General features: G+C 36.8%; 1 pseudogene; it reads left to right on the top strand.

The window, feature by feature from the left end:
• Window positions 1-1,729: 1,729 nt before the first annotated feature.
• LOC104241602 (purine permease 1-like) lies at window positions 1,730-8,597 on the top strand (annotated as a pseudogene).
• The last annotated feature ends 355 nt before the right edge of the window (window positions 8,598-8,952 follow it).

Genomic DNA, 8,952 nt, shown 5'->3' with positions numbered 1-8,952 from the left:
ATGAAATTTCCTTTCCCTCTTGCATCTATTGTTGCTAATCACGGTTAAAAATATGGAAGGAGATTTTTGCATGTTATTCTTTGAGAGAAAGAACCTTATTTATTTGATTTTTCAATTTTTATATGTGTTTGGCTAATTTTGGTAAATCTATGATTAATGACTAGAGATTGGTACGTCGAGACTTATTTGGGACATTTGTGTAAGTTTCCCAATTAAAAAAAGAAGGCCACGAAAGAACACATTTAGAAAAGGAAAAAGAATAGGAAAATAAATCCATAATGGAAAGGCAATTCAATGGACAGGAACCGCAACTTGCGCCCTCCTCTTGTTTTATGTTTTTCATTTTTGTTTTTGCGTGTCTAATTTTAGTTCATCTTTTCTTCTATTTAAAAGTTGAAGAAAATTTTAGAAAAATAAAATTTTTAAACTGTCTGATGAAAGAAGAAATATCATATATATATAAAAACCGCACTCACATATATGTGAAAAATTTCCTTGCAGAATATTTATATTTCTTTTTCAATTTTAAAAGAATGTTTGATAATTAAAGATGTAGTTCATTAATGCTCTTATTATTGTTATAATGATTTTTTTATATTTGTGTTTTGATGATATATATATATATATATATATATATATATATATATATATATATATATATATATATATACGTGTGTATTTGTGTGTATGTGAATGCTGTTCTTTTATCAAAGAATCATTTCTAATTTAATCACAAATATGCCACGCGAAGCGCGGATTTATTTCACTAGATCTTTAATAACTGACACAGTGAAACACTAACAATTTCACATCCGATAAATGTGGAAGATCCAAAAAGTAACTTGCTTTGAAATTTAAGTTATACTATCCTTCTTATAAATGTTATATGCCTTTGTTATTAACATTTGTAAAATATTTTCGTTGACTATCTCATGCTTTGAAAGCTTACTTTATGTTTCCTTATTAATGACTTGAATAGTTGGAAATATTTTCACCTTTTCCTTTTCTGCCTATTTGTTGATTAATATATTGGCAAAACAGCTTAATGACCACCTAAACTTGCAACCGTTTGTTATTCTGGTAATTATAACTTACAGTCTATCTATTTAAAACGACGTGATAGTCCAAATAGAAATCAATATACACCATGATTTTCACCTCGTTTAGTTAAATTATAGAAAAAAGAATTTGAAAGATGTCAAGTCTAACCATTATCGCGCGTCCCTCCAACTCAAAGTTAGGTGGAGGTGGGGGAGTGGGAAGACAGAAGACCATAGGTGACTACTCATAATTATTCAACTAAAACCCACGTTTGTCAATTTTTAATTTGAATCCATAATTTTCTTTTCAAATGCAAAGCTCCATGCCAACCATTAGCATAGTCCATGGTGGGCGTACCCGTTTTCCTATAAACTCAACACTGCAATTTAATAACAAATTACTCACAAACAATGCTTGTCTGTCCCCTTTTTTTTTATTGTTATATTCTTCCATTGTGAATCATAAGAAAATTACTAGTACTGCAATTAATTTAATCATGGAAAAGCTAGCCTTCTTAAACTGGGACCACTCCGTGTCGTGAAACAAATCGAGGAGATGTACTAACATTTCTCAATTATAAATAGATCTCATCACTGCAAGAGGTCCAATAATCCAAACCTTTGCAGAAGAAGCCATTCAGCCTGAGCAGCAGAATACTACTAACTTAGCATCCAAATCTCTTCAAAGTATGGAACATCAAGGATTAAGCACCACTATGAGGAGAGTCCTTCTACTGATTAATTGTCTAATACTTGCTGTTAGTATCTGTGGTGGTCCTCTAATGATGAGTCTATATTATGTCGAGGGAGGTTCAAGAGTATGGCTTAGCAGTTGGCTACAAACCGCTGGATGGTCACTCACCCTTATACCTCTTGCCATCCTATACTTCTATCGTCGAAAAGTTGAAGGTTCTAATGCCAAGTTTTACTTGATAACACCTCGAATTTTCATTGCATCATTCGTCATTGGCGTTGTAACTGGTTTTGATGATTTTCTCTATTCGTGGGGCGGGTCAAAACTTCTTGTGTCAACCTCTTCACTTCTTCTTGCTGCTCAACTTGCTTTCACGTCAGTAGGTGCTTTCTTCATAGTGAAGCTGAAGTTCACAGCCTACTCTATCAATGCAGTGATTCTGTTGACAGTTGGTGCTGTATTATTGGGTGTTCGATCTAATGGTGATCGACCAGAAGGTGTGACAAGTAAAGCCTATATTCTTGGTTTTATGATGACACTTCTGACAGCAGCTTTGTATGGAGTCATTTTGCATTGTATTGAGTTGATTTATTTGAAGGCAAAACAAGTTATTACTGCTACGCTGGTGTTATAGATTCAGATGGTCATGTGTTTTGCCACTACGGCTTTTTGCACTGTAGAAATGATCGCCAATAACGACTTTCAGGTACTTTTTTCTTCCCTTGTGACACAGTTCTACTTATGCATCTTACTCATTTCATCGCATATGTTACACTATTATTTTGTGGGTTTAATTTTTGTGCGTCGTCAAGTAAATTTGTTTACATATAGTTATGTCATTTACAAGATAACTGCAAGTAATTTTCACAATTTTTTGTGATAGTCAAAGTGCTATTCAATTAGCGAAAAACCAAGTGTATCATGCAAGGACGAAGCACATTGATGTTCGGTATCATTTCGTACGAGAAATCATAGAAGAAGGTGGAGTCACAGTGAAGAAAATTCATACTACGGAGAATCCTGCTGATATGCTGACAAAGGTGGTGACTGCGATCAAGTTTCAACATTGTTTGGATTTGATCAACATTGTTGAACACTGAAGATTGAAGATGAAGACACAACCAAAATTTGTTATTGAGAGAAAATTGAAGATGTGGAATTTTGCCAAGGTGGAGATTTGTTGAAATTGGCAAAATGTTTGTCCCACATCGGTGGGAAAACAAAAGTTGGGGGGATTTTCCCCCTATAAAAGAAGGCTTAATGTTTAGGATTTAAACACACCTCTCATTTGCCTTCTCATCTGTTTAAGGCATTTGTATCTTCTCTCTTTAGTATTATTTCACTTGTATTTTTGGAGTGAAATAAAATATTGGTTGTGTCCGAGGAGTAGGCAAAATTAGCCGAACCTCGTAAATTCTGGTGTTCCCTTTATTGTTGCTTTATTGTCTTATTTATTATTTGGTGGCTGTCATAATTTTTGGTATAGTAGTTGTGACTTATTCACACTATATACATTTGGCTTCCGCAACAATTGGTATCAGAGCCAAGGTACTGTCTAAGTATGCTCTGTGGTTGCAGCATAGTCTGATCTTCCACATCAGAAAAGATTTATCTTGGTAACTGAGTCAAGGTTCTGTCTGAGTATGCTCTGTGGTTGCAGCTTAGTCTGATCTTCCACACCAGAAAGGAAATAATCTTGATTTGTGTCGTCAGCTATTAAATAATATTTGTGTCAAAGATGGGAGACAATAAACAAGAAGAATCTACATCAAGTGTCAACAATACGTCATCATTGGCATCTTCGCTTATGACAAGAATTGTGTCAAATGCGAAATTTGCGGTCGAAATATTTGACGGGTCCGGACATTTTGGGATGTGGCAAGGCGAGGTTCTAGATGTCCTTTTTCAACAAGGGCTAGATCTGGCCATTGAAGAAAAGAAACCAGATGTTATTGGAGAAGAAGATTGGAGAATTATCAACCGTGTTGCTTGCGGTACTATTCGATCCTACCTTGCTAGAGAGCAGAAATATCCATACACAAAGGAAACTTCTGCAAGTAAATTATGGAAAGCACTGGAGGATAAATTTTTGAAGAAAAACAGTCAAAATAAATTGTACATGAAGAAGAGACTGTTTCACTTCACCTATGTTCCTGGTACCACGATGAATGAACATATCACCAGTTTCAATAAGTTGGTCACAGATTTGCAAAATATGGATACAACTTATGATGATGGTGACTTGGCCTTAATGTTGTTGGCGTCACTTCCTGATGAGTACGAGCACCTTGAAACTACTCTACTCCATGGAAATGACGAAATTTCTCTCAGAGAAGTTTGTTCGGCTTTGTACAGCTATGAACAAAGAAAGCGAGAAAAACAGAAGGGCGGAGAAGGAGAAGCACTGTTTGTGAGGGGTCGTCCTCAAAATCAAACGAGGACAAAGAAGGGAAGATCCAAGTCAAGATCCAGACCCAGCAAAGATGAATGTGCCTTTTGTCGAGAAAAAGGGCACTGGAAGAAAGACTGTCCGAAGTTGAAGAATAAGGCCAAACATAACAATGGAAAGGCTATTATGGATTCAAATGTAGCTGATTGTGATGATTCAGACTTCTCATTAGTTACAACAGAGTCATCAACATCATCAGACATATGGTTGATGGACTCGGCTTGTAGCTATCATATGTGTCCCAACAGGGACTGGTTCGTGGAATTTCAAGAAGGAGAATATGGAGTCGTCCACACAGCGGATAACAGCCCTCTTACCTCATATGGCATTGGTTCAATACGATTAAGGAACCATGATGGAATGATCAGAACATTAACAGATGTTCGATATGTACCGGATTTGAAGAAGAATCTCATCTCTGTGGGAGCCCTGGAATCAAAAGGGTTTAAAATCATTGCAGAAAATGGAGTGATGAGAGTATGTTCCGGTGCACTAGTGGTAATGAAGGCTAATCGGAAGAATAATAATATGTACCGCTATTGTGGCAGTACAGTTATTGGGACAGCGACAGTGACATCCAGTGACGACAAAGAGGCAGAAGCAACCAAGCTATGGCACATGCGCTTGGGACATGCTGGAGGAAAATCCTTGAAAACTCTATCAGATCAAGGATTGTTAAAAGGAGTCAAGGCTTGCAACTTGGAGTTTTGTGAGCATTGTGTTAAAGGGAAACAGACAAGGGTTAAATTTGGTACAGCGATCCATAATACTAAAGGCATTTTGGATTATGTACACTCTGATGTTTGGGGTCCTTCCAAAACACCTTCATTGGGTGGGAAGCACTATTTTGTAACCTTTGTTGATGATTTTTCCCGAAGAGTATGGGTGTATACAATGAAGAGCAAAGATGAAGTGTTGGGAATTTTTCTCAAATGGAAGACGATGGTGGAGAATCAGACAGGCAAGGAGGATCAAGTGTATTCGCACAGACAATGGAGGTGAATACAAAAATGATCATTTCAATAAGGTCTGTGAAAATGATGGCATCGTCCGACACTTCACTGTTAGACATACACCACAACAGAATGGAGTGGCAGAACGTATGAACCGGACCTTGCTGGAGAAGGTACGGTGTATGTTGTCCAATGCTGGCTTGGGCAAAGAATTTTGGGCTGAGGCAATTACATATGCATGTCACCTCATTAATCGTCTACCATCTGCTGCTATTGATGGCAAAACACCATTTGAAAAATGGTATGGAAAACCTGCTATAGATTATAACTCTTTGCACGTGTTTGGCTCAACTGCATATTATCATGTGACGGAGTCAAAATTGGATCCAAGGGCAAAGAAGGCTATTTTTATGGGAATTACTTCTGGAGTCAAAGGATATCGCTTATGGTGTCCTATGACAAAGAAAGTAATATTCAGCAGGGATGTTACCTTTGATGAATCTGCTATGGTAAATAAGGTAACAGAAGATACCAAACAAAATGAAGGTGCTTCTAAGCAGGTGGAGTTTGAGGGAAAATTTATTTTTCCTACACAAGAAGCAGAGGAGGAAACAAATGAAGATTATCCTCTAGAAGGAGAGCCAGTAGAGGAGATTCCAACTCAGGAACCTCAACAACAACTTGAATCAATAGCAACCAGCAGGCCAAAAAGAACAATAACGAAACCTGTTCGTCTCATAGAGACGGTTGCTTGTGCAACCTCAATTGTAGCTGATGATGTTCCTACTACTTATAAAGACGCTGTCCAAAGTTCAGAAGAAGATAAGTGGAGGATTGCCATGAATGATGAAATACAGTCCCTTCATCAGAATCATACATGGAGATTGGCCAATCTCCCGAAGGGAAAGAAAGCAATTGGGTGCAAATGGGTATTTGCAAAGAAGGAAGGATTTCCTAACCAAGTAGATGTTCGCTACAAAGCAAGATTGGTGGCCAAAGGATATGCTCAAAAGGAGGGAATTGATTACAATGAAGTGTTTTCTCCAGTTGTAAAACATTCCTCCATTAGAATTATGTTGGCTTTGGTAGCACAATTGGATTTGGAACTAGTTCAGATGGATGTAAAAACTGCGTTTTTACATGGAAACTTGGAGGAGGAAATCTACATGACTCAGCCAGAAGGATTCAAAGTTGCTGGAAAAGAAAATATGGTGTGCAAACTTGAAAAATCGTTGTACGGATTGAAACAATCTTCTAGACAATGGTACAAGCGATTTGACGAGTTTATGTTGCGGCAAGGGTACAAGAGAAGCAAATACGATCATTGTGTGTATTTGCACAAGCTTAAAGATGGTTCCTTTGTATATCTTCTCCTATATGTTGATGATATGTTGATAGCTTCCAAGAATTTGGAAGAAATTGATAAGTTGAAGATTCAACTGAAGAAGGAGTTCGAGATGAAGGATTTGGGTGAGGCAAAGAAAATTCTTGGCATGGAGATAATTAGAGATAGACGTTCAAAGAAACTCTGTTTATCTCAAAAGGAATATTTGAAGAGAGTACTTCAACGTTTTGGCATAGATGACAAGACTAAGCCAGTTAGTACTCCACTTGCTTCCCATTTTAAGCTAAGTACTACTATGTCGCAAATGGATGAAGTTGAACGAAAGTATATGTCAAAGGTACCATACGCAAATGTTGTTGGTAGCTTGATGTATGCAATGGTTTGCACAAGGCCTGACATTTCACAAGCTGTTGGAGTTATTAGCAGATATATGCACAATCCAGGGAAGGAGCATTGGCAAGCTGTGAAGTGGATTCTACGGTATATTCATAATACTGTAGATGTCGGGTTAGTTTTTGAGCAGGAAGACAATCAGTCTGTAGTTGGATATTGTGACTCAGATTTTGCGGGTGATCTGGACAAACGAAGATCAACTACTGGTTATGTGTTTACTTTTGCAAAGGCACCAGTTAGTTGGAAGTCTACTTTGCAGTCAACAGTTGCTTTGTCTACAACAGAGGCAGAGTACATGGCTATTACAGAGGCTGTGAAAGAGGCAATTTGGCTTCAAGGATTGCTAAAGGAGCTTGGTGTTGAACAAAAAGGTATCACAATTTTTTGTGATAGTCAAAGTGCTATTCAATTAGCGAAGAACCAAGTTTATCATGCAAGGACGAAGCACATTGATGTTCGGTATCATTTTGTACGAGAAATCATAGAAGAAGGTGGAGTCACAGTGAAGAAAATTCATACTACGGAGAATCCTGCTGATATGCTGACAAAGGTGGTGACTGCGATCAAGTTTCAACATTGTTTGGATTTGATCAACATTGTTGAACACTGAAGATTGAAGATGAAGACACAACCAAATTTGTTATTGAGAGAAAATTGAAGATGTGGAATTTTGCCAAGGTGGAGATTTGTTGAATTTGACAAAATGTTTGTCCCACATCGGTGGGAAAACAAAAGTTGGGGGGATTTTCCCCCTATAAAAGAAGGCTTAATGTTTAGGATTTAAACACACCTCTCATTTGCCTTCTCATCTGTTTAAGGCATTTGTATCTTCTCTCTTTAGTATTATTTCACTTGTATTTTTTGGAGTGAAATAAAATATTGGTTGTGTCCGAGGAGTAGGCAAAATTAGCCGAACCTCGTAAATTCTGGTGTTCTCTTTATTGTTGCTTTATTGTCTTATTTATTATTTGGTGGCTGTCATAATTTTTGGTATAGTAGTTGTGACTTATTCACACTATATACATTTGGCTTCCGCAACAGACAGAACAAAAGCTTGTGATGAGTTGTGAGTTTGACTTCAGCTGTAGGACATTAATAAAGGAACTAGCTCGAAACCCTAAATTATTCATATCCCATAGAGGGATGAAAACTCTTCTTTCATAGAATACATTTTTAAAATTTGGCATACATGACACGTTCTATTATATTATATTGGATGTGTATAAAATATATGAATACCGGAGCAGTACAAGATTCGAACAAATTTACCTAAATATGATATATCATAAAAAATACTTCCTCGGTGTTAATTTAGTTTTAGCTAGAAACAATCTCTTTAAGGAGCAAGGATTAACATATTGATCAAACTTTGCAGGAAATGTCAAGGGAGACAAAATAATTTAACTTCGGAGAAGCTAAATATTATACAGTCATAGTATGGACTTTCATTATTTGGCAATGCTTCTTTGTGGGTGTTATTGGAGTCATTTACTGCTCTTTTTCTTTGATGTCTGGGGTTATGATCGCGGTTTTACTTCCGGTTACTAAGATATTAGCTGTAGTTTTCTTTAGGGAAAATTTTTCAGGTAAAAAATGCCTTGCTCTTTTCCTTTCTCTTTAGGGTTTCGTGTCATACTTCTACGGAGAGTTCAAACAAACAAAGAAGGAAAAGAACAAAAGTCCAAAAATTGAGATGAAAACAATGCATACTGAGTCTGTTTGAATTATTGAGCCTTTTTCATATATTGTTCATAGCTATATGGATAAAGATGAATTTTTATTTTTTTGTAGAAAATAGTGTACGTCATATTTATTTCATTGCTACTTTCGTTATGTTTTTGAAAGGGTCTCTTTCTTTGAAATTTCGCAAAATACATAAGTTACCCCTTGAACTAAGGACCAAATCCCTCGTACACACTTTTTGCGGACAAAAATCACCTTACACACTTAACCTTTCTAAAATGTGTTTAATACACACCTCTTTAGCTACGTGTCATGCACGTGTTAGTTACACAAGAGGAGCGAGTGAGTGTTAAAAGTTGTGTCTGAATCTTTATACGGATGCCACGTGTCCATTT

This window comes from Nicotiana sylvestris, chromosome 10 (assembly GCF_000393655.2).
Source record: "Nicotiana sylvestris chromosome 10, ASM39365v2, whole genome shotgun sequence".
Classification (NCBI taxonomy): domain Eukaryota; kingdom Viridiplantae; phylum Streptophyta; class Magnoliopsida; order Solanales; family Solanaceae; genus Nicotiana; species Nicotiana sylvestris.
The sequence above is the reverse complement of the archived record's forward strand: the minus strand, read 5'-3'. Positions and strand labels throughout refer to the sequence as shown.